The 27,599-nt window shown below is 40.2% G+C and overlaps 1 long non-coding RNA gene across 1 annotated transcript; it reads right to left on the bottom strand.

The window, feature by feature from the left end:
* Positions 1-1,536: 1,536 nt before the first annotated feature.
* On the bottom strand, positions 1,537-25,645 carry LOC140723965 (uncharacterized). Its single transcript, XR_012098018.1, has 3 exons — positions 25,547-25,645; positions 13,346-13,465; positions 1,537-1,644 (listed from the first exon to the last, which is right to left on the bottom strand). It is a non-coding gene; the product is annotated as an uncharacterized lncRNA (long non-coding RNA).
* Positions 25,646-27,599: the final 1,954 nt, after the last annotated feature.

The raw sequence follows: 27,599 nt of genomic DNA, 5'->3' as shown, positions 1-27,599 counted from the left end.
TCAAACTACCACTGAACGCCTTCTGTCCTTCCTCCAATCCTACTCTAATCCCCCTCCCTCTGACCTCCAAACCAACACTCTAATCACCTTCCCTCTACCCTCCAAACCATGACTTCATTACTCTCCCTCCAACCTTTAAAACAGCACTTGAAACTTCTTTCCTGCAAAGTTCCATCTGTGTATATTGTCCCATGCTTGCCTCTCTTCAGATATTAAGTAGTTTCCTTCAATTTATAATAAAACATGACATCATATGATGTCATAAAACTTCTACGTTACATGCACAGATGATGTGTTTCATTAAGCAAGAGTAACATGGTTACAGGATAAAGCTACAAGACCATATGACAAAGGAGTAGATTTAGACCATTCGGCCCATCGAGTCTGTTCTGCCATTCGTTCATGGAGGATTCATTGTCCTTCTTAACCCCAATTCTCCTACCATCTTCCCTTTCTTTTGAAGCCCTTCCTCATCAAGAATCTATCAACCTCCACTTGAAATATCAGTTGGCCTCCACCTTCATCTGTGGCAATTCACAATTCACCTCCCTCTGGCTGATGAAATTCCCCCACATGAAGATGCAGAGATGATTGAAAGAAATGGATTGGAGTCATGATCTAATTACCTGGTAGAGCGAACCTCAGGAGAAGGCTTACTCCAGTCATTGACTACCTCAGTTATCATGAGCTCCTTGCTTCCTGTGGGGTTGAACACTGAGTTATGATGCAAAGCTCATGCTCTTTTCTACAAGTTTTCTTTGGTCTAAAATAATTACGAATTTCTACAGAAGCAAAATAATAAACAACTGCATCCAGACAACAGTTTCCATTAGCCAGACAAATAGATATACGAACAAAAGTGCGAACAATATCCTGCTTTACACAATCTTGTCCTGAGTTCTCAAACACAAATTGAAGAAAATATCCTAAATGAAAGGGCAAATTGCAAATGAAAAAAGTGGCTAGGTTTGTAGCAATGATTGCTATGGTTTTGCTAAACCGAATACTTCCATAAGATTCTATTTTTCTTTTGCGAAGTGTTGTGATAATCTGAAATGAGCAGAAACTCAAAATGATAGCAGGAATTATAAATCCAACCAGCTCAATGACGACGACAATCCAGGTGCTGGAAGGTTCCTGGGACTTTTTGTTAAAGCATTTGTGGTGGTCTTGAGCTTTTATGGTTAACTGTATTTGCAGAGAAATTCTTATCAGACTCACCAAAGTCCAGGTTATACCACATGCAATCGCAGCTTTCATTGGTGACCTATAACGAACTGCATTTAATGGGTACTTTATTGCAATGTATCGATCCACGCATATGCAGACGGTGGTGTAGATACTCACATACATGTTCAGAAAATAAAGACATTCAAGAAATGCACAGAAGTCTAATCCGAGATTCCAGTCATGCTTGTAGCTGTATACCTTGAAAGGTAAAGATAGGAGCACCAGCGTATCAGCCACAGCCAGGTTGGTCATGTATATTGTGGTCTCTGTCCACCTCCTGAGCTTCCAGCAGAACACCCACAGGGCCATTGCATTGAACGGTAATCCCAGTAGAAATATTGGGATATACATGTAAAACTGAAAACTGTTGTTAGTCTCTGTAAAATTGCACGACATTTCTTCCAAACTGCCAAACTGTAAGAGAGTAACACAATATATATACAAAGTAAGATGTGTATTCAATGAAGCTTTAAATACTCACAACTTCTTAACTGAGTTTCTTCAATAAAGGCTTCCTTTGACAACATTAATTGAACTGTATGCATGAGATCCTTTACTAATAACAGAATATCCATTCAATACATGCTCATACATTTGAAATTGCCTGTCTTGTTAAGGATGTTTTAGGCAGTGGGGTATAGTTTATAGACAGTTTATCAGAGAAGGCATTAGGAACTAACAATTATAAAATTCTGAAGTCTCCAGGTCTGAAACCTGGGCAAAAAATAAATTGCTGGTAGAACTCAGTGGGTCAGGCAGCATCTGTGAAGGCCTTTGCTCTGCCCATCTGGTCAAAAGCTGATGACTACTGTTAGGGTTAATTCGAGACTGCCATTACAGGTCAGGAGTGGCTCACGTAATATTAGGAGGCCGGAATGCCGAGGGAGGGGGGAAGCGAAACTGGGGATTCCGCTACACCGAAACTACTAGTGTCACGCGATTCAGTAAACAAAAGAAACTCGTGAGTGTATGGCATCGGGCCAATAAGATGGACACAAGTGCCCGATATTACCTAATATGTAGCGGGGGGTTGTGCTGGGGGGAAAAGGGATATAAATAAGAACAGATTGTAAGGGGAAGTCGGAACGCGCCTTCTCCAGTGACTCCGTGGATTCGCTGTGCCAGTTACGGATTCTGCAATAAACCCAAGTTTTGTAATATTCCGGTGTTGGTTGTCTCTCTTCCTAAACGAACACAGGGCAGAATTTCAAGCCCAACACTACCCTCCTTAACAACAAGAGCACCATCAGTGTTAACGTCATCTGCACCCTTACTGATCATATTTTTTCAGATTCACATCCAGATGGTTAATGTAAATGACAAACAGTAAGTGTCCTAGCACAAGTCCCCATGGTCATAGGCTTGCAATCATTAAAACAAACCTCAACTGTCCCCCCCGGGTTCCTATCACCAAGTCAATTTTGAATCTAGTTGGCTAAACTGCCCTGAATCCAGCAGGCTCTCAATTTTTGTTTTTTATATTTTATTTTTTATTGAGGTACAGTGTGGAATATGCCCTTCTACCACTGTGAGACACACCACCCAGAAATCCCCTGATTTAATCTCAGCCTAAATCACGGGACAATTTACAATGACCAATAAGCCTACCAAGCGGCCATGGGAGGAAAGTAAACTGCCCTGAGGAAACACAAGTGGTCATGGGAAGAACGTACAAATGCATTATAGGCTATTTCTGAATCGCTAAGTTTGTGCCTTCAGGCTCCTGCATCTCCTCTCTGTTGGTAGCAATGGGAAGAGGGCATATCCTGGGTGACAGGGGCTCATAGTGACGGGTACCGCCTTTTCGAGGCATCGCTACTTGAAGAGGTCCTCATGATGCAGCTGACTGAATGACAACTTTGTGCCATTTATTTTGATCCTGTGCAGAGACCCCTCCATACCAGATGTTGATGAAACCAGTTAGAATGCTCTCCACAGTGCATCACTAGATGTCTGTGAGTGTCTTTGGTGACTTACCAAATTTCCTCAAACTCCTAATGAAATATATCCGCTGCCTTGTCTTCTTTGTAGCTGCATTGATACGTATGGCCCAGGATAGATCGTCAGAGATGTTGAAACCAGGAACTTGAAATAACTCACCCTTTCCAGTGCTGATCCCTTGATGAGGACTGGTGTGTGTTCCATTGTTCTAACCTTTCTGAACTCCACAATCAGTTCTTTGGTCTTACTGATGCTGATTTCAAAATTGTTGTGATATGAATCAACCAGCTGACCTATCTCACTTCTGTATGCCTTCTTGTCACCATCTGAATTTCCGCTAACAATAATTGTGTCATCAGCAAATGTATAGGTGGCATTTGTTATTATAGGCTGTGCTTATCCACACACTCATGAGTGTAGAGAGAATTGAGGAGTGGGCTAAGCAGACATCCTTGAGGTGTGGCAGTGCTGATTATCAGCGAGGTTGAGATGTTATTTCCAATCGACATAGACTTTGGTCTTCCAGTGAGGAAGTTGAGGATCCAGTTGCCGAGAGAGATATAGAAGCACAAGGTTTGGAGCTTCTTAATCCAAACTGTAGGAATGATTGTGTTAAATGCTGAGCTGTACTCAATAAACAGGATCCTGACATAAGTAGTAATATTGTCCCGCTGATCCAAGGCTGCATGAAGAGCCAATGAGATCGACCTGCACAGGATCAAAATCACTGTCGACCTATTGTGGTGATAGGCAATTTGTAGTGGATCCATGTCCTTGCTGAAACAGGAGTTGTTTCTATCCTTAATGAACCTCTTGAAGCAGTTCATCACTGTAGATGTGAGTGCTACTGGACGATAGCTGTTTAAGGCCTCTCACCCTACTCTTTTTGGGTACTGGTTTGATTGCTGCCCTTTTGAAGCAGGTGGGAACTTCCGACTATAGTAATGAGAGACTGAAATATTCTTTGAGCATACCCTCAGGTTTTCAGAGCCCTACAGCACTGGGTTCTACCACACTGCGAGGGTTTACTCTCCTGAAAGATGTTCTGACATCGGTCTCCAAGGCAGAGATCACAGGTCACCGGATGCTGCCTTTCCTCAGAGCTGTAGTTTTATTCTTCCTTTTGAAGCATGCATAAAAGTCATTGAGCTCATCTGGGAGTGAAACATCACTGCCATTCATGATGTTAGGTTTCGCTTTGTAGGAAGTACTGGCCTGTAAACCCTGACAGACCTGATGTGCATCTGATTCCACCTCTAAACTCAATCAGAATGGTATTTTGCTCTTGAGATAGCTCTCTGTAAGTCGTATCTGGTCTTCTTGTCTAGTCCTGGATCACCAGACTTGAATGCCACAGATCAGCAGACTACAAATCTCCTGCCTTATCCAAGGCTTTTGATTCAGATGTGTAGAGTACGTTCTTGTAGACACACAAATTTTAAGAAGGTCAGTGATAACTGTGGTCTACTCTTTCAGACTTGAAGCTGAATCCCTGAATACTGTCTAGCCCACCAACTCAAAGCAGTCCTGTAAATGCTTCTCTGCCTCCCTTGTCGATACCTTCTTGGTCCTCTCTACTGGTGCTACAGTCTTCAGTTTCTGCCTGTCCTCAGGGAGTAGGAGTGCAGCTGCTAGGTGATCAGACTGTCCCAAGTGTGGGTGTGGGATGGCATAGTATGCATTCTTGATGGTAGTATAATTGTGGTCCAGTGTGTTAAGTGGTTCCACAAGCGGGGGGGGGGGGGACATCACGTGATGACGTAGGATCGAGACGCAGGGACCCAGCTCTCCCGTAAAATGTTAATGAATTAATGTTTAAATGAAGAAAAGTTAGTCAATACTTTCTAAAGTTACTTATAAACGACTCCGGACTGTGTCAAGCTATGCCTCAAAGAAGGAAGATGAAGAAAACTAATACCGGGAAGACTACGCAAGTTGGAACAAGAACAAGGCCCACGTCTACCGAGGAACCGCGGTCTCAGGTACATTATACCACCGGCGATACGGAACAGGAGATTGTGGCAACATTGGCCAAAGGAAAAGACCACCGTGAGCTGCGCAAACGCGAAGGATGGAGCATGCGCAAACGGGAGCAACAAGAACTACAAAGCCCAGCTACCACTGCAACTGAAAGTGATAGCGAATCGGAGGGAGAGTCAAATCTCTCGGAAGGATCAGCTGAAGAAGGAGGCAAAAGTCCTTCTAGAAATATAGAAAAGACTTTGAGGCAAATAATGCGTAAATTAGACACATTAAAAGTAACTAAAAATAATCAAAAAATACTCGGAAAAAAAATGACCAATATGGAGACTATGCTTGATAAAATGGCAAAGAGACAGGAAAAAATGGAAAAAAGAATTACGGACTTGGAAACTACAACGGAAGATATGGTTGAAAGAATGGACAAAATGGAAAAGGAAAATACGGCTTGGACATCAGAAAGAAAACAATTTATGGAAAAAATTGATAAGCTTGAAAATCTCAGTAGACGAAATAATATTAAAATTGTTGGACTTAAAGAAGATATAGAAGGAGAAGATCCAATAAATTTTTTTCAAAAATGGATCCCTGAAAAATTGAAAATGGAAAGAGAAACTCCAATTGAGATTGAAAGGGCGCATAGATCTTTAAGGTCAAGACCTCGAGCTGATCAAAACCCACGATCAATTTTGATAAAATGCTTACGACACCAAGACAAAGAAAAGATCCTGAAGGCCGCTGCCCAAAGTGCCAAAAATAGAAACGGGCCATTGATGATAGCAGGGAAACCAGTTCTTTTTTATCCGGATATAAGTTACAACCTGTTGAAGAGAAAGAAGGAATTTAACCCAGTGAAAAAAGCCTTATGGGAAAAGGGTTATAAATTTACAATGCGTCATCCAGCAACACTGATAATTTTTTTGGAGGAGGGAAAAATTTTTTTTTCCGATTATCGAAAAGCGGAGGAGTTTGTACAAGAACTTCCATCTATTCGCTAATTACACATAGAGGCTTCCAAACGTAATGGATTAAAGATGAAGATAGACCCAAGGAACAGAAGTGATGGACATTTATGGATATTATAGAAGAGAAAAGCAAAATTTTAGAAATACTAAATGAGAACAGTATTTTTTTTTCTCTTCTTATACATATACTTTTTTATGTTGCGGGGGGGCTAGGAGGCTGTGGATCGGTTACTGCGGGATTCACATGTGTAATCATGGCAGTTGCCATGACCCGTACAGCAGAGGGGGGTAATGTTGTGTTTTTTTTTTCCACAACATTAGTAGGGGGGTATTTTGGTTTTTTTTTTCTTTATACTTTAATTTTTTTCTATCTTTTTGCCTGGATGATTGGTGGGGACACACATAGCAACACGGAGATTTTTATAAAGATTTCTCAGGATACCACGAAAGTGGAAAGATTAGGTATTATTATAGATTGGAGTAATATAATAAAAAAAAATAATGACTAATCTACTAAATTTTCTAAGTTTTAATGTTAATGGGCTTAATGGGCCAGTAAAAAGAAAAAGAATTTTAACATATATTAAAAAAAATGAGAACTCCGTGGAGCATGTGGGGATCTTCCAACACCCAAGCATTCCCCTTTTTTTTCCTTTCTTATTTTTTTAATAGGGATGTTAGGGGGAGGGGTTAAGGGGAGGGGGGCTGGGTAACACTTTTTTTTCATACACATTTATTCTGTAACTATTTAAAAACAATAAAAAAAAGTTTAAAAAAAAAAGTGGTTCCACAAGCAGACATCCCACCTCTCCCGGAAGTTCCAGGAGTCTCCCACATATTGATAGCGGCTCCCTGACACCCACAAATTATATCCCGGAAATCGATTTTTTTGAGAGCAAGGGAGTGAGAGGGGGAGAGAGAGAAAGACAGAGTGAGTGACAGACGTAGCGAGGGAGTGACAGGGAGAGCATCCTGATTGGACTCTCTTCGTGCTAAGTAGATCTATCAGTTTTCTCTGTGGGTGGGCTTTACAATCGACCTCTCTCTCTCTTTCATTGCCAATCAGTTCAGTTTAGTGTCCTGCTGCGCCATGGCAGAGTGTTCCAAAAAAAGAAAATATAAAACGTACTTCATCCCAGACTACACTAAAGTGTACCCCTGCCTCATAGGGGTCAAAAATAATGACAGTGTTGCTCACTGCACTGTTTGCAACAGTGACTTTTCTATTGCCCATGGTGGGTTAAATCACTGTAAAAGACATGTTGAGGTGAGTTTAACAGGTGTCATTCATTCATTAGCATAGCTAACATTATTTAAACTAGCTGGCTAGCTGCTAAGGAGCTACTCTATTGATGTCCTACGTGATGAGGCAAAACTCCCTGTAGACTCGCTTAAAGTTGTAATAGAATAAAAAAATGACTCCATGATAATATAATATAAGTAGATATTTTAATGTCACGTTTCTGCATAAGACAAAATAATAAAGATACACCTCATGCTTTTATTTCTTTTAGGGACCACACATATTAGGGAGGCTAAGCGCAGGGAAGGCTGCTCAAGTATTTCACAGTTCCTTTCAGCAGAAAACCAAAATCTGACAGTCACTAGAGCTGAGGTGTACTTTACATCTTTCATCATTGAGCATAACCTGCCATTCCAGGTGAGTAAGCACACAGGCAAAATATTCAGGAAAATGTTTCCTGATTCAGCAATAGCAAAAACACTATGCCTGCTCATCAACCAAGACAGCAGCTATTGTGAACATGGCACTGGAACCTGAATGTTCAGAGGATCTATACAAGTTCATCTGGACAGAAAAAAGGCCATACAGTATTTTGGTTGACAAAGGCAACGATATCATGTGCGAGAAGGAATGTGCCATTTTAGCCAGGTACTGTAATGAAACACAGGATGAGGTAACAGATGGATTTGTAGACATGCCAGTGTGCAATGATGCCAAAGCTGAAAACATATTCAACTGCATTGCATCATCCATGCATGACAAAGGCCTTGAATGGTCTAATTGGGTAGGATTTAGCAGTGACAACTGCAATGTGATGACTGGCAAAAACAACTCTGTCTTATCAAGAGTGAAAGCACAGGCCCCTCATATTTACAGCGTTGGCTGTCCAAGTCACCTGGTCAACATTTGTGCCAAAACTGCTGCTAAGGAGCTCTCAATGTCACCTGAAGAACTGCTCATTGACATCTACTACTACTTTGAGAAAAGTTCCAAATGAAGAGAAGACCTAAAACAGTTTCAAGAGTTCTGTAATGTTGCCCAGCAGAGAGTACAAAAGCATTGTCCTACACGTTGGCTTTCTTTAGGAAAAGGTCTGGACCATCTGCTCCACCAATGACCGGCCTTTATTTCAATTTTGAGTCAAAGAGTGAGAATCAGAAGTCATCTCATGCTCAGAAGAGGCTGAAGACCCCCAAATAAAAACATACACATGCTTTCTCCATAATGTCACACAATGTTTTGACAAATTCAATTTGATTTTTCAAAACAAGGCACCTATCCTCTTCAAGTTGGATCAGAGTGTGGAAGAGCTCCTGCATGACATAGCAAGCAGATTTATTGAGCCAAAGGTATTGAGAGAACAGAGCATTCAGGAGATAGATGTGAGCCACCCTGAGATTCACTGCCCAGATGAAGAGCTTTTTATTGGGTACCTGGTAAGAAGGCAGTTGCTAAGTGAGGAAGCACAAGAGATCCACCCCCCTTACAACACAAAGCAGTTCTTCAAAGATGCCAGAACATTCTATGTCAGGTGCTTTCAAAAAATCCTGGGGAAGTTCCCAATGAGAGACCAAATCTTGAAAAATCTGTCAATGGTCAATACAGAGAACCAAGATGAGGTGAATCCAGAGCAGATTTTGACTTTGGGAGATAGATTTCCAGTTGATGAGTTCTGGGGGAGGCTGTCCAAAGTAAAATCTGTGATCACAGGGCTGTTGAGATTCAAAGAGCTCTGCCGGTTGATGAAGCTGCTTTTGGTGCTGCCAGATTCTAATTGTGATGTAGAAAGGGCATTCAGCATGGTGTGTCACATTGAGACGGAATTCAGAAGTCAGCTGTCTTACAAAACACTTGTGAATCTAATGTCTTGCAAAACTAACAAATTTGTTGACGCAGACTGCGATGAGGTTGAGACTTCCGCCAAAATGCTCAAATCTGCTAAGCAAGTCACATCACAGTACAAGGAAAGTTTGCAGAAGGGATAGAAAAACTATTTGCATTAGCATTTAGCTATTAGCATTGAGACCACCAACAAGATACTCAACAAACAAGGAATGTGTGTGTGTGTGTGTGTGTGTAAATAGTTTCAATATGTGATCAAATGAATTGTTGTGTTCTTTCATAATAAAATGTCCTGTATACATACACCCTTGGAGGTTGACGGGGGGTTGGTGGTGCTATCTCCCTGAAATTAGTTTTTGCAGGGTGGGATGTCTGGACAAATGATATTTGGGTGATAATTACTTTTCATTCTGGCCTTGTTAAAATCCACCCAAATGGTGGGAAAGGCATCAGGATGTGCTGTTTCATGCCTGTTGATTAAGTCGCTCAGTTCGTCTAGAGCTTGTTTGGCACAGGCCTGATTTGGAATGCTACCAGGATGATGGCTGAAAACTCCCGCAGGAGACAAAATGGACGACACTTGACTGCCAGATGTTCCAGGTTGGGCGAACAGGACTGGGAAAGAACTGCCATGTTGGTGCACAATGAAGAATTAATTAAAAAGCATCCTCCTCCTCTCCTGCCTTGAAAGACTCAGCTGTACTATCTTGGTGGTGAAGAGTGAAACCAGTGAACTGTATCGCTGCGTCCAGAACGGCAGGGGATATCCAAGCCTCCGTGAAACAAAAAAAGACATAGCACACTCATGTTCCTCTGGTACAGCAGTCTTACTCTGAGGTCTTCGGATTTTATTTTCAGAGTCTGTACGTTTGCCAGCAGAATAGATCATAATGGAAGTCAGAACCCTCTTCACTTAAACGAACTTTTAATCCAGCGCGCAGCCTGTTTTGAAGGGGTACTGTACTTGTGACCGTAGACTTTCACCCGTGGTAGATTTTTAAAATGCCTTAAAACGTTGTTGCATACTGTATTTTCCATGGCCACAGCTGTGGATTTCAGTTGTAGCTTTCTAAAACTGAAATATTTGAAGATCTCTATCAGCCTGCTCGCATAAGCCACCTTCTTATTTGCACCACGGAGGTTCTCCTGTCTTTGTAAGACAATCTTTCTCCGTATGGTTTTGTGCTGCAGTATCAGTAACTGAGGCAAAGTGACAGTTTCAATGAGTGTAGCAATTGGCAGCTAAATGAGACTACCCTCAGCCCACACCCCACAGGCTCAGAGATTCCCTGAACGTTCATCCCTTAGTCCCAATTTCTAATCACTATGTCCATCCCAATTCCTACCACCACTCCGACCAGCCTCCCACCTTACCACTATATCCCTCTCTTTGTTTCTCCGAGCACATCACTGCTTCAGGAAAACTTTTTGCATCATTACGTCAAATGTTGCAGATTCCTTTTTTGGGTATACCTAGGATCATTGAAATAAAAAAAATGAAATTTAACTGAAGTCAGTTAACTTAAACAAACCCAAAGATTTCAAAATGTAACATTTCAAGCAATGGTTTTAGCTGTACAAGAAATTTCAGATGTCAACTTGTCCTACTGATTTATGGCACTTCTCAGTAAATCTTTGTTAATTACAGCTACGGACCTACTTAATCAGCAGCATTATCCTTTTCTGAGATTTAATCTTTCCTGCTCTCTGTTCTTCTTTATTGTTCTCTCTTAACTTAAGTTAAAACTTGCCCAATGCTGATAAATTTCTATCAATGTGAATTGTTAATTTTTTTTCCCCTTCAACAAATTTTGACCATGACAGAGAACTTGCCAAGTTGCTGCCATTCCACACTGTGAGCCTCCAGATGATCCTTTGTCTTTTCTGGCCAAGAAAGATCTCCAACCTTGCCCTACTCCCTCAACATAACCTAGAGGACATGGCCACCATCATCATCATCATCACGAGAAAAGGCTGGAGATGGATTGGGCAAATGATGAGAAGACAGGCCAACTCTATCATCAAGACAGCACTTCATTGGACCCCCGAAGGGCAGAGGAAACATGGAAGACCAAAGAAAACTTGGCGCTGTACCATGGTGACAGAAATGAGGATGCCGAATCACACCTGGGGCACAATAGAGAAAATGGCCAAGGACAAACAGATGAAAGACCTTCATTACTACCCTAAACATGAGCAGCATAACTGGCAAGAAAGAGAGAAATAATGACCAGTTGAGTATTTCTAGAATTTTCTGTCTTACTTAGGACTTTTATTGTAACATGTTTCTGATTATTTGACAGTGAACATATTTCCAACATCTCTATGAAACATTTCAAACAATTTCAGTTTTTAATTACACTCACCAATACATGAGTACCTTGCTTGTTAAGTGTATGCAAAGTGAAGTGATGCAGTGAAAGTTTGCTTGTTCCCCGTGTTTTTCCAGACAAGAAACTTTGTATCTGCAAAGCCATCTCAGTGATAACCTCAGCTGACTCTACTCCGATGAATATTTTGAGGAAGTGGTACAACCACTAAGGCCCCAGTGTTGCTAAAATTTCTAATCTTAACTGCAATGCAATGTTCCTTTTTGACAGGTGCTTGGGGTTGAAGATGCAATTGTTTCCTCTCCCATTTTGCAGGTTCTGAGCGGCAAGACCAATTTTATAGCCCATTCCTAACTCTTCCTGAGAAGGTAGAATGAGTGCTAACTTGTAACTCTGCAGTCCTTCTCGTGAAGGACCACAATGATGGGTATGTTGGTCTATGATAGGATGCTGATGTTGACTTGGTTTCGTATCTAGTGATTTGGAGGGGTTTTGCAGAGATAGTTTTGATGGTGCCTCTCCAGTGCTTTGAGATGCCAACTGTAGGAAGTCCATGTTTCAGAAACTCAGAGGAGGTCAATGATAACTGCTTGATAGGTCATGAAGTTTGTGAGTTTGAAGTTTTGATCCTCAAATACTCTTTTGCTTAATCCACCAAATACTGTCCTACCCACTGAAGGTGGTAATGAATATCATCACTAATATCTACCTTCGTGGCTCTTGAAATATGGGTAGTATTACTTATTATCCAGGGGATGATTATAGATCAATATTATTAGGGAAGTGTGTTGTGATTGAGGGCAGGTTGATAGATGACCTTTGCTTAATGGATTTTTAGCAATACACAGTATATCTCATATACAAACTTTTGTATTTTTGCAGACAAGTCAATACTTACTTGTATATAATCCTCCGTAACTTCCGCCACCTCCCACGGGATCCCACCACGAGACACATCTTCCCCTCCTGCCCCACTCTTGGCTTTCCGCAGGGATCACTCCCTACGCGACTCCCTTGTCCATTCATCTCCCCCAACCCTCCCCACCAACCTCCCTCCAGACACTTATCCCTGCAAACGGAAGATGTGCTACACCTGCCCCCACACTTCTTCCCTCACCACCATCCCAGGCTCCAGACAGTCCTTTCAGGTGAGGCACCACTTCACCTGCGAGGCAACTGGGGTGATATACTGTATCCAGTGCTCCCGATGTGGCCATTTATACATTGGGGAGACCCGCCGCAGACTGGGAGACCGTTTCACCGAACACCGGCGCTCAGTCCTCCAGCAGTGGCGGGATCTCCCTGTGGCCACACACTTCAATTCCACAGACCACTCCCACTCCGACATGTCTGTCCATGGCCTCCTCTACCGTCAAGATGAGGCCACATACAGGTCGATGGAGCAATACCTTATCTCCCGCCTAGGTAGCCTCCTACCTGCCGGCATGAACATTCAAATCACAGACCTCCATTGATACCCTTGCCTTCCCCCCTTACTCCATCCCTATCTATAATTTTAGTCTGGTTCTTTTTCTCTCTCTTTCCCCCCCTCACTATAATCTCCCCCCAGCCCTACCTTTCTTTCTCTTTTATTTCCCATAATTCTCCACCTTCCCCCTAGCCCAGTTCCCTTTAGCCTGTCACTTCCCAGCTCTCTACATCCCTCCCCCCCACTTCTTATCCCCCCTTGACCATCCCATGTTACTTCAACTCCTGATGAAGGGTTTCGGCCCAAAACGTCGTCACTACCTCCTCCCATAGATGATGTCTGGCCTGCTGAGTTCTACCAGCATTTTGTGTTTTTAAATACTTACTTGAAATTCAGCCTCCAAATGTACTCATGCAGTTCGAGCAACCTCGGTACTGGAGTGAGTGTAATGTTGATCAAACAGTTTTCTCTTTGTCCTGGCAATTAGCTCCACTTCAGCAGGAATCTTTTTGGAGGCAAAGCGGGTGGGGTTGAATAAATTAGACTGGTTTGATTTGATCATATTGTCATAGGTACAGTGATACAGTGAAAAAGGTGTCTTGCATACTGTTCGGACAGATTGATTCATTAATAACAATACCTTGAGGTAGCATGAGGTAAAACGATGCTGGAATGCAGAATAAGGTCTTACCGAGAAAGTGCAGTGCAGGTAGATAATAAGAAGGTAGATTGTGAGGTCAAGGGTCCCTCTTATCATACTAGGGAACTGTTCAACAGTCTTAAAATTGATTAAAAAATTAATAGGATTAAACTGGTCTGCATTGGGATTGAGTTTGTAATGGCCATCATACAGCTGAGGTGAGATGGAGACATGACCTGTGAGAGGATGCTGACTGCAGAATCAGAATGGTTATAGAGCAGAGCAAGATCATTTAATTCATTGAGTCCACACCAGTTCAGTACAAAAAACAACTCACTAGGTTCATTAATAACAAATCTGTCTTCACTTCCATTCCTGGTAGTACAACTGGCCACTTATAGCTTAAATAGGTTTTCCTTCATGTTGCTGTTTGTTCTTTTGCCCTTCTCTTTTATTCTCTGTCAAGTGGTTCTTGATCCCTCAGTGAATAGAAACATTTATGCTCTGTCTACTCTGGCCAATCCTACTATGGTTTTAATATCTGAATCAAATCTTCTCAATACCTTCTCTCTTTCAGTAAGACCAACCCTAGTCTCTCCAGTCTATGCACATATGGCAAGCTCCTCATATCTGAAATAAATCTCTCCAAAGCCTTCATAACTTTTCCAAACTGTGATGGCCAGAAGAAGGCACAGTGCCCAGTTCTGGTGGTAACAGAGTGCTGTAAAATTTAACTCTGAATTTCGGGCTGAAACCCTCCTGATGAAGGGTTTCGGCCTGAAACGTCGTCATTACCTCCTCCCATAGATGCTGTTTGGCCTGCTGAGTTCTGCCAGCATTTTGTGTTTTTAACTCTGAATTTGTTGTTTTTTTTTCCCTTGTCTCTTTATTAGGCTCAGGATTCTATGCACTTTTTTAAAAAACTACTTTCTCCCCCTGCCCTACCACTTTCAAAGAATTATGCAGCGATACCTGAAACTGCTCAGTCCTTATGCTCCTTGTCAGAACCAAGCCCTCCAGTTTTCATTTCTCATTATTCCTACAAACACCTACTGACATTACATTTCAACCATTTGAAGCAATCATTCCACCAAACTATTCAAATCTCCTGGAAATAAAAAAAAATACTTCAAGGACTAAAAATCCAAAAAACGAAACACAAAATACTGGAAGAATTCAGCAGGTGGAAAGGGAGAAGCAGTTAATAGTTCAGATACTGGACATGTCTGATATGGGATCCTTCATCAGAACCTGAAACATTTATTCCTCTTTTCACAGATGCCTGATTTGCTGAGTGTTTCCAGACTTTTTCTGTGTTTGTTTTAAATCTCCTGGAAGTCCATTGCTGTTCTCTTCATAGTTCATAAGTCTCCATATTCTCTGTCATCTGTAAATTGGGAATTATATCTAATATAAAAGTGAAAGAGTTGTGGAATCAAATGGCGTAAAAGCATGCCTTTGACCCACTGATTCCACGTGGAATGTTGAACATTCATTGTTCACTAATCCTACCCGTCAATTTGCTTTCAAATTCTATGATCTATTCTAAGGTCAATGTACAGCAGTCAATTAAACTGCCTCTGGCACACTTTCAGGAAGAAACTGGAGTGCCAGAGAAAATCCATGTAGTCTTAGGGAGAACATGCAAACTCCATATAGACAGCATCGAAGGGCAGGATTGAACCCAGGTGACTGGTGTGAGACACCAGCTCTTCTGGCTGCAGCGGGCTATTGACTTAAACAATCAGCAAGCTTTGAAGAATAAATATGAAATAATAATCATCCATATACAAAAATGAAAATGCTGGAAGTTCAAAATGAATCTTCTATTGCCTTTACTTCTTGGGATTCAATCATCTCCAACATTTTAGATGGAAGCTCAGCCAGTTCTAGGAACTTCTTAACCGAACCCTGGGGAGCTTCACTGTAGACCTTCCCCTATTTTCAGAAATGGCTTTTATCTACAGCTCTCAGTTTCCTGTTACTTAGCCAATCTTCTATCTGTGTTGCTGCAGATGCTGTTTTTTCCATCACCTTTTATGTGGTGCTTTATCAGATGCCAGTTGGAAGCACATTAACTCAGATTTCAAGATTACTAAAATTTTGAATTTTATTTGCAAACTAAGGTGATAGCTCCTTCCTGTTAGCATAAATAGAACAATGGTTCAACCCAGTGCCTAAGAAATTTTCAAATAAACCAATTACTTTAAAATTGTAATTATTTACATTAATATTATGATTATTGAAGCCTGTAAAATTCCCACAAAGTTCCTACACATTTATATATGAACATCTAAATCCTGGCCAGTTTGATCTTATATACTCATTTATCTATCTATCTATCTATCTATCTATCTATCTATCTATCTATCTATCTATCTATCTATCTATCTATCTATCTATCTATCTATTTATTTATTTATTTATTTATTCGTTTATTCAATTTATTTATTTATTTGTTTATTTTTGTATTTGCACAGTTCATCTTTTTTTGCATATTGGTTGTTTGTCAGTCTCTGGTGTTTAGTTTTCATTAATTTTATTGCATTTCTTTGTTCAGCTGTAAATGCCTGCAAGAAAATTAATCTCAGAGTAGAAAATAGTGACTTATACATAATTTGATAGTAAATTTACTTTGAACTTTGAACTTCTACTAAATAAAAGTTGACAAGGAAATTATATAATTGTTTTTGCAACCATTGTTGTTGTTCTAAAGATGTAAGGCTAATTTAAGATTCAAATATCTTGTGAGAAAGGTTAATCCTGTGAATAGAGTATTCTAATTAAAGATAGACAATTACATTGTAAAATATATGAATCTTTTCTATTGATTCATCAGGCAGGTGGTTATCAGTTGCGATTCAGGTAATGTCTACAATACATCTGGGTGGAAAATTACTGATAGAAAAAGCAAACTCTGTATTCATCAGCTCCCAATGATGAAAGATATGAATTGCAAAATTGCTGGGACTCCAGTGATGACAAAATCACTTCAATGAAAATGATTTCAAATGATCATTTGGTGCAGAGTCACGTTATGAGATACCAGGGTAGATAGCTAAAATCTTTCCATACAGCTAATTTTTAAGGAAGGTTTTAAGGAGATGGAGAAATGGAGATGTTTACTGAGGTAATTCCAAAACTCAAGGTCTTGATATCGGAATGCATTATATCTAACTGTAGGGTGATTAATTAAAATTGAGGATAATTAAGAGTGTCACCTGACTGTACTGCTGGGGGATATTAATGAGGTAATGAAGTAAAGAAGGACAAGGCCATGGAAAGACTTGCAAGTTAAGGATAAGATTTTAACTTAGAGACATTAAACTGAAAGATGAACAGAATGCCATAAGTCAGGAGCAGCCAAGTTTTGTAGAAATGGAAATACCAACCATATATATATTGTGAATTTGCAAGGTAATCTGTGAGTGTTTCAATATTATGTGTTTGAGATGGGGGGATGCAGATGATCGTAATACTATAGAAATGAAAATCAGAAGTATTAGAGGTGTGTGGTTAAAAGCCCATCACATGGTCTAATTCAACACTCATTCAGTTTCAGCTGTTTCCAGGCCTTTGATATCCCACAAGTTTAGCTGGAGAGCAAAGCATCTGCTTTAGAACTTGTGAGGAAACTATCACAAGACACCACAAACCATGTCTGTTCTCACTTCATGAGGGAAGGAGAAAGAGTCAGCACGTAGAGCTGGGGGTCGATTCTGAAGCGAGGCTTGCAAGGATCATAGGTGCTCATGGCTATCCTGCAAAGCTGTCTGCAATATAAACCAGCAGCCTCTACTCCAGTGCTGCCTCAGCCAGAGCACTCAGGCACGTAAGAATGGAGAAGACAGGCATTAAGCAATCCATAAGATTGCATAATCGTCAATTTTAACAATTGTGAATATTCATGTTTCTAAATTTGATTTAGAATACTTATTTATTCAGTAGCTACAATAGCTAAGTAAATGTTGTGATGCTTAGTGACAGGAAATGAAAGATATAGAGCTGTGGATTTGTGAAAATATAGAGTCACAGTTACTGGTAAAAAAAAAGGTGCTTGAGGTCAAACTTGAGAAGGGCTGTTGATGCTGCCTTCTGCCTTCTGGTTCCATCTTTCCCCCTAATTTCTGCTTTGAGCTGCTTGCATATACCCCAGCTCTCGTGCCTTTGAGCACTCATGCTCAGGAGGTTGCTCAGTGTACACCTTGAGGCACACATTGTTGAATACAAAAGCATTCTAAAACTGCTGAGCTGGAGAATTATTCTCGAAACATATAATTAGTGCATAAGCCCGGAGCATCCAGAAACATCTCTTTGGCTGATAATGGTGGACAAACCACAGGTGGCAGAGTGAGTTACAATATAGCTGTTGCCAGGATATGGAACTGATGAATCAATTTTTGCAGTCACTGATCAGCTGGACACTGATAAAATAGAATCTCCTTCAACTGATTATGTACTTTGAGTTGGCTCACCCCCACAAACTGACACAGAGGCATCTGTCCTTGCAATTCTTGCAATGGCTTATGCTTATTCCTCCTGCATTTCTCACTCAAGGCAGAGAATCGATAAGATCCCTTATCTTGCTTATGAGATAGCAGACAGCAATCTGTAAGGTACTGCAATGTCTTCTAAACCAATCTGGAAGTAACACAATGCATGAAACAGTGAGTTGCCCTACTGCTTTGAAATAGGATTAGATGAAGTCAAGGAACACTTGCAAAATGCTGGAGGAACTCAACAGGCCAGGCAGCATCCATAGATAGGTTCCCAACCTGGGGTCTATGGACCTCTTGCTTAATGGTATTGGTCCATGGCATAAAAAAAGGTTCGGAACCCCTGGAGTAAACAGTCAATGTTTCGGGCCAAGATCTTCATCAAGACTGGTGAATCCATGTGACAGCATATGAGGTCACATGTTTCAGGGGAAATTTTTACAAAGAATTTTGCGGAATTAAGCATGAATACCTCAAACAATGGAGTTCAAGGAACAGAATGTTTCAGTGTAGACAGACTCCTTGTTTCCCTCTGTCTTTATCATCTTTTAGCAGCTTGTTCTGCTCTGTGTGCCCTCACCTACTCTGTACTACTAACTACCAATATGCTCATGTTTCAAAGAAACCTTATGCAGAGAAAATAACTTCCTTCATTATCTGCCACACTTTCCCCTTTATTGAGTTTAACATCATTAGTGATGACCAACAAGAGAAGGATCATAAGACATAGGAGCAGAATTAGGCCATTCAGCCCATCAAGTCTGCTCTGCCATTCCATCATGACTGATCCCAGATCCCACTCAACCCAATACACCTGTCTTTTCGCCATATCCTTTGATGATCCGGGACAAGAGATTCTGCAGGTGTTGGAAATCTTGAGCAACACACACAAAATGCTGAAGGAACTCAGCAAGTCAGATAGTATTTATGAAGGGGAATAAACAGTTTAAATAAACAAGATCTGATGAAAGGTCTCAATTCTAAATGTCTACTGCTTATTCTGCTCCATAGATATTGCCTCTCTTGCTGAGTTCTTCCAGCATTTTGTGTGTGTTGTTTAAACTAAAATAGCTACACATTGGTTTCTTTGTTTTGTGGCTGCCTGTAGGAGTCAAAATCGTAAGTTTGTTTATAGTATACATGCTTTGATAATAAATGTACTTTGAAATTTGGTGCTGGTAGGTTGAGGATGTGAGGGGTTTGCTGAGATCTTTCACGCCTTGAGAATATTTTTACTGTCGCCTGTCAGCTGAACAATTGAGCCCCGTGCTGGTGTCAGTAAAATATTACTGCTGCATATTGATTGGTGCCATCTTCTAATGGCCACCAGCCACTCATGTGCCAGTACCCTCACCAAGTGACAGCTAGCACACCTTACTGCCACAGTTTTACTTGAAGCAGGTGACCTATAGTGGAACCCTGAGGGTCCAAAGAACAGGTGCTACATAGCTCAATTTTGTGGCTGTAGAGCCTTTGTTTGCTGGTATTATTTTTACCCAAGTATGTGAATATGAAGGATTTAGTTATGTGCACACGTCATTTACTGAGTGCAAGAAAGAACAACAATGGTGTAAAGTGTGGTTTGGTAAAAATACATCTTTCAGTTTAAGCAGGCTACTAAATTCAGGTGAAATCAGAAAATGGATGTTAACAAAAAGACTGAGTAAATTGCTATGATTTGTTTTTAAGATTCTGAAAGATCAGTTGATACATTGCCAGTAGAGGTGGGGTACTGCAGATCCCGTACTAGTCACTGACTGTATGGAATCAAGATGCTTGAACAGTACAGAATGTTTTTAAAATGTCATTTTCTATCTGATTGTATCTTTAGTGCTAGGAGTACAAGGTGTTAGTTGATTGGTTGCTCTTGATACTTCAAGTATTTACCACCGTAATCAGATGAATTTGTGCATCTGCAATGTGACACAACCAGTTGAAGATATACTGATATACATCACTGAGGCATTATCAACAGAAATGAATCAGATTGAAAGATCCATTGAAAAGCTGATAAGGGTAATGACTTCTACATTTTGTGTGGCTTTTATGATTGTCTACATTTTAATATAGATTGAAGTACATCGTAGAATAAACTGATGCACACATGAGACCCGAGAAGCTCACACAAGAGCTCTCTATCTGGTTGTGGGTGACGTTCAAAGCAAATACACTGAAAGCACAAATAGAAATAAGAATACAGGTTGTCTCCAGGTAATAAACAAGTTCCATTTTTACAGGTGTCCTTAAGTTGATTACAGACCATCTTTGTCTATTTTCAAAAAGTTAAAGATGTTATCAAATTTAAAGGAAAAGCATTTAATAGACTTGGGAATCAGATAAGAATATGTAAAAGATCAAATACAATCTCAAAGATTAATAAGGAAGTAAAATTGGGATAAAATATAAGAACAGATGATAAGAGTTTCATTCAAAAATGAAAACAGTTAACGAGATAGTAAGTGAAGTTATGACTGAACTAGGTAATTAGCATCTCTTTTAATACATGTAACATTTCAAAAATAACTGTCAATCAGGACTGAAAAGGAGTGAGGAACTTAGGAATATTACAGACTGACAGTGGTTCTGAATAAGTTACAAGAGCTGTGAGATGACAAGTCTATGCACTTTGATGAAGCTCATTTGAGGATCGTTAAGAATATTGCTGGTGAGATAGAAAATACTTTGGATTTGATTTTCCCAAGTTCTCTTGATTTAGAAAAGGTTCAGAAAGACGGGAAAATAATGAAAGAAGCTATGCAAACATGGAGGAAGACAGAAAGTAAGGAACTACAGGCACATCAGCATCATATGGAAAATAATGGAAATTATTATTAAAGATATTACAACAGTGCATTTAGAAAAATTCAAGGTAATCGGGTAAAGTCTACATGGATGTGAGAAAGGAAAATTGCATTTGACTGGTTTATTGAACTTTTTAAATTAAGTATCATGTGCTGTACATGAAAAAGAACTGGTTATGGTACTATAAATCTCCAGAGAGTATTTGGTAAGGGTTTGATGAGGTAGGCAGTAAGATACTAACATGAAAAGAACATTGTTAGGCCAATTGGGAATGAAACAGAGGCATTAATGAACGGTACTTCTGGTCAGCAAAATGTAATAAATGAAGTGCTTCTGAAATAAATCCCGGGATCTCAATCTTTTTATAATTTTTGGAAATAACTTTGATAGAGGTACCAAATAAAAACCTACGATAAGCAAAGCTAGTTAAGAAAGTAATTATGAAAAGAAGTTAAGGGGGTTACAAAAGGACAGATTTAGTAATGGGTAACAATGCTGCAAATGGGGTACAAATTGGGTAAATATGAAATTATTGATTTTGATGGCATTCTCTTCGACCTGATAGCAATGAGGCTCAGGACCCATGGAAAATTGGCTGCGTGAATTTGGAATTAGCAGGGGGTTGTAGTGATGTAGTGGTAGTATTCTGCCTGGATGTCAATGACTTACGGTATTCCGAGAGGATCTGTTCTGAGACCCCCCCCCCCTCTTTTTGATTTTTATAAATGACACAGATGTGGAACTGGAGGGGTGAGTTAGTAAGTTTGCAGATGACATAAAGGTCGAAGATATGGTGATAGTTCAGAAATTTGCTATAGGTTATAACGGGATATAGACAGGACGCAGAGCTGAGCAGATGGAGTTTAATCCAGAAAATTATGAAGTGATAGACTTTAGAAGATCAAACTTGAAGATTGAATACATGGTTAATGACAGGATTCTCAGTAGAGTGGTGGAACAGAAAGATCTTGGAGTGAAGATAGGTAGTTTTTTTTTACGCAGTGGTGGGAGCCTCAGACACACTGCCTAGGGTGGTGGCAAAGGCTGATACAATAGAGACATTTAAAAGGCTCTTAGGCATATGGATGCAAGAAAAATGGAGGGTTATGGGCTGTGTAGGAAGGAAGAGTTAGAATGATCGTGGTGAAGGCCTATAGTGGTCAGCACAACGTCGTGATCCAAATGGCCCATACTGCGCTATACTGTTTTGTGTTCGATATTCTATGAAAGGAATAATATTGCATTACCAACATATTCCTCATATCTAGGCTAAAGGCATCAGCATGAACTATTCCTTTTCTAAGGGTAAACTTTATTTTTGTATAGGTCAGCGACACACACAGACCTTTGTTCCTATTTTTTTGTCATTAGTTATCCCTTCATTCTACCCGGAGATGTATCATGCCATGTAATGGCACCAATTTCAAACTGCCCTTTGTGAAATTCTTTCTTGAATCATTAATGTTGAATGCCTAATCTCATCATGAAAGTAACTTGCACTCTGCTTTTGGAATTTAGCCTCATTTACATAAATAAGGCTGAATTCTTGAAGGGGAATATGATAGAACTGATAGAAGAGTGCAGAGGAGATTTACAAGGACGTTGCCTGGATTAGAGGGTGTACCTAATGAGAATAGGTTCAGTGTACTTGGCCTTTTCTCCTTGGAGCAACAGAGGAGAAGAGGTCACCTGAAAGAGGTGTATAAGATAATGAAGGGCATTGATCATATGGATAGCCAGAGGCTTATTCCCAGGGCTGAAATGAAATAGTTTTATGGTGCTTGGAAATAGGTACCGATGGATGGCAGGGGTAAGTTTTTCACACAAAAAGTGGTGGGTGCGTGGAATGCACTGCCAGCGCCAGCAACGGTGGTGGAAGTGGATATAACAGGGTCTTTTAAGAGCCTCTTAGATACGTACATGGAGCTTAGAAAAATAGAGGAAATTCCAGGCCATCCTTAGAGTAGGTATCATGGTTGGCACAACATTGTGGGCCTATAATATGCTGTAAATTTCTATGTTCTGTGTTCTATGTTCTACCCCGAAACCTCGTCCTTAATAATAGATTAAATTAACTTATTGTATGGAGACCATTTCAGAATTTGGAATTGATGGCTTTGTGACCAAATTTGCAGACAATACGAAGATAGGTGGAGGGGCAACTAATGTTGAGGAAGCAGACAGTCTACAGAAGGACAGTCAGATTTGATGGGCCAAAAGGCCTACTTCTGCTTTTATATCTTAAGGTCTTATAATGTAAGACTTTCCATTCTTTTTCTCTGATAATCTCAAAGTATCATGTGGCACACATGAAAAAATACCCCTGCAATTTTGAGACCATACAAACATAAGGAAAATATGAATGAAATTTTATTACATTGCCATGCATTTTATCATATTAGCCCTGTAGATTATATAATTACGTACAACAAAATAATGAATAAATTAATTACAACTTAGGTCAGTATTTTCTTAAAATGTTGAATAGGGATATATATCTATTTAAATTCATCATCATATTTGCAATGGTAGACCATAAGACAATAAGACATAGAAGCAGAATATACTATTCAGCTCATTGTGTCTGCTCTGCCATTTCATCATGGCTGATCCATTTCTCTCTCAACCCCATTCTCCTGCCTTCTCCCTGCAATCTTTCAGAGATTACACTGTAACAATATTTAATTAACTGCAAAGTGCTTTAGAAAGTCCTGACGTCACAAAGAATACAATTATTTCTTAATGCAAAATCTACAATCAGTGTTAGCATCGTTAAGTAACTGGAAATTATGTAACAAATGTTTTTTCTTATTTAGAAGTACTTAACATGGTAAATTAAGTCACTAGGATTCTTTTGGACATTTTATAATAGAGTGAGCAGTGCAGTTGCAAATAGGCTTCCATTTTACCTCTTGTTTCTGTTGACTACAGCATGAAAAATCTAAATGTTTTGCTAGACAAGTTATAGATCTTTTTATCGAAACAAGTCCAAGATTTTAATGTAAAGGATAGGAAATATAGAAGGGATCTGAGAAATATCTCCGTGATTAAATTCTGAAATACAATGTTTTGTAGATTGGTGAAAGCAGGTACTCTCAGAACATTGAAAACATATTTAGGTGAAAACTCAAAACTCCATGGTAGAGAAAGCTATACGTGGAATGCAGAGCAATAGAATTAGGATGGGTAGGTACTTGATGATAGGCATGGACACATAGGCCGAAGAGCCTGTTTTCACGTTGTATGATTCTATAATTATTGCACTCTATTTCAAAGACAATTGTTTGCAGTGACTCACCATTCACTGACCCCCGCCTGTCTTTCTGTGGTATGGGTATGGAATGAATTAAAGGTTAAGGAAACAAATAATAATATACACAAGGCTTAAATGATGTAGGTTCAAACTAAACATTTAATAGTTGTAATTTATCAGTGAGTATTTTATCCTGTTATTTTATTTGTTCCTTTGAACTGACAACACTTATTATGATACTCACATTGAACGCTACAATCATTACCAATTGTCAAAATTTTGTCAAGGTAATTTGAGTGTCTTATTAGATACCGTTTTACATTTTTAATTTGATGGTTATAATCTGCAGCAGTTCTTACAGTTGTATTACATATCCAACTGTTGTTTAATAGATAGATAGATAGATAGATAGATACTTTATTCATCCCCATGGGGAAATTCAACTTTTTTCCGATGTCCCATACACTTGTTGTAGCAAAACTAATTACATACAATACTTAACTCAGTAAAAAAAATATGATATGCATCTAAATCACCATCTCAAAAAGCATTAATAATAGCTTTAAAAAGTTCTTAAGTCCTGGCGGTAGAATTGTAAAGCCTAATGGCATTGGGGAGTATTGACCTCTTCATCCTGTCTGAGGAGCATTGCATCGATAGTAACCTGTCGCTGAAACTGCTTCTCTGTCTCTGGATGGTGCTATGTAGAGGATGTTCAGAGTTATCCATAATTGACCGTAGCCTACTCAGCGCCCTTCGCTCAGCTACCGATGTTAAACTCTCCAGTACTTTGCCCATGACAGAGCCCACCTTCCTTACCAGCTTATTAAGACGTGAGACGTCCCTCTTCTTAATGCTTCCTCCCCAACACACCACCACAAAGAAGAGGGCGCTCTCCACAACTGACCTATAGAACATCTTCAGCATCTCACTACAGACATTGAATGACGCCAACCTTCTTAGGAAGTACATTCGACTCTGTGCCTTCCTGCACAAGGCATCTGTGTTGGCAGTCCAGTCTAGCTTCTTGTCTAACTGTACTCCCAGATACTTCAGATAATTCAGGATGTCTAACAGTTCAAATTCAAGTTCAGATTTAATTGTCATTCAAACATGCATGCATACCACGAATACAGCCAAACGAAACAGCCTTACTCTGGGGCCAAGGTGCAAAACATAGTTCCAACAGTCTCACATACACAGCATAAGGCGCATATAGCTCATTATGATAGCAGTAAAACACAGTCATACAATAAATATATATAGTTCAAGTCCCCGAGTCCATGAATGTTGCAGCAGTCTGCAGTTAAACACAGTACAGCTTGTCTTCTGCTGAGCAAATGCTGGTACAAATAATAGAAAACAAGGATGATAGGTAAAGTTTCAATTGCTTACCAAAAATGTATTAGAAAAGAACTTCTTTAACTGCACTTTCCAGCCTTCCACCTCATACATTTACAGAACTGTGTAGCAGAAGTAAAGACTAAGTATCTGATGATAAATGTAAGCAACTAGTTCCTTTTTCATTAAGATGATAACCACATCCGTTGGCTGATAACTTGAAATTAAATGTCATAGTAACATGAAATCCTGTATGAAGAACTTCATGAGTCAGTTATCTTCATTAAACATCTATAACCAAGAACATAGATGAGATTAATAGCAGAACCAAAGAAAATTCATCTCCCACCCCTTCTGATTGTTACCATCAAGATGAGTGTGCCAGTTGTGGCAAGTTATAGTGTGTGGCTATTTGCCTTCCAAGCATCGCAAACCAGTCTGCCCATTTCCCACTGATGTCACTCATTAACAAGACATTACTGCCCACGGAACTGCTGCTCTCTGGCTGCTTTTTGTTTATCGCACTATAGTTGTTCACAAAAAAAATGAGGTGAGGTGATTTATGTTAAGAAAAAAATATAACAACTCATTTACTGTAATCCAAAACACTGAAAACAAAGAGCAGTAAACTACTTCACATAATTGCATCATCATGTCACACCAGCCTCTTGTGAAATCCAATTCAACGTGAATTATGTGTGTTACCAGCAATTACTTTACCCTGCACAGGACCTCCCAGAATTCACTAAAACTGGCATTGCGAGCCTGTCAAGTGATTGAACAAGCCACCTAGCTTGGGGCTTATGTCCCATAGGTGGAGGATCAGCAGGTGCCTTTGGCTAATCCAGAGGTATGATGACACACTTATGGTCATCTTGTCTCTGCAGGGGCATGGTAACTTAATCCTCCAAATCTTAGTAGGCCACTTTAATGCAATCTAGTGAAAGACATTCAGGGTTACCCCTCTTATCTGTGATAAATTATTTTTCTCCATTCCAAAACGTGGAACAGGCTATCAAAAGGGGCCAATGGGGACGTTGGTGTGTGTTGTGGCAGACAAAATCAAACAAGGCAAACTGTAGGTCAACAGGAATCCGAGAGTGCAATATGTCATGATGGGAGGTAGGAGAAGGTGTAAAGGAATTGAATTTACTGAGGAGTGCGTTGAGTTGCTGTTGAGACGCCAACCAGGCAGTCGTGGCATCAGGAATGACATCATCTGCACTCGTAATGGCTGTCTGTATAGTAACTCAGCTGTGGGCAACTGCAGGTCCTCTTTTGGAGCTGTTCTGATCTCCAAGAGGACCCACGGGAGATGATCATATTATCACTCATTGGTCAGGGAATCCCTCAGAGCAGCCTTTAAGAGGCAATGAAACTGCTCGCATAGGCTATTGGACTGTGGGTAATGTGCCGTGGTGTGATGTAGCCCAACACTGAGGTTCTGGCCCATCGTAACTCAGAGCTCTGATATGAATTGGGACTGTGGTCAGAGGAAATATCAAATGGGGTGCAAAACTGTGCAACTCAGGTGCTGATGGATGCCACATGTGGCTGTTGTCGATGCTCGGGGGACGACCTCTGGCCTCCTAGTGGTACAGTCCACCATGGTAAGGAGCTGTGTGAAACCGTGGGAGGCGGGAAGAGGACCAACAAGATCCACATTGAAATGGTGGAACTGTCGCTCAGGGACCTAAAAAGGAGCCAATGTAGGTTAATTTCTGTCCGCTGCAACACCACACAGGCTGCAGTCCAATCACACATGTCCTTTTGAAGGCCGTGCCATACAAACTTTAGTGCAACCATTTACTGTGAGGCCTTTTGTCCCGGATGTGAGAGGCCACATATGGAGCAAAAAACAGTCCGCCTCCAGCTTGGAGTGAGGGTGACTGGTTAAGACATCGCACAGGAGAGAAACCCCAGCTTCACTGAACTTTATTTAAGCCAACTGCAGGCCCATGACTGCTGTTCTGTAAGTCCGTACTTCTGGATCAGTGGCATAGTCATCTGCCATACCAGCATAGTCAACCTCTGTGTGTATGGCCTCAATATCTGGCAATGAGAGGCAATCAGCTACGGCATTTTTTTTTCCCTTGATCAGTTGTGA

Source organism: Hemitrygon akajei, chromosome 3, assembly GCF_048418815.1.
Source record: "Hemitrygon akajei chromosome 3, sHemAka1.3, whole genome shotgun sequence".
Classification (NCBI taxonomy): Eukaryota; Metazoa; Chordata; class Chondrichthyes; order Myliobatiformes; family Dasyatidae; genus Hemitrygon; species Hemitrygon akajei.
The sequence above is the reverse complement of the archived record's forward strand: the minus strand, read 5'-3'. Positions and strand labels throughout refer to the sequence as shown.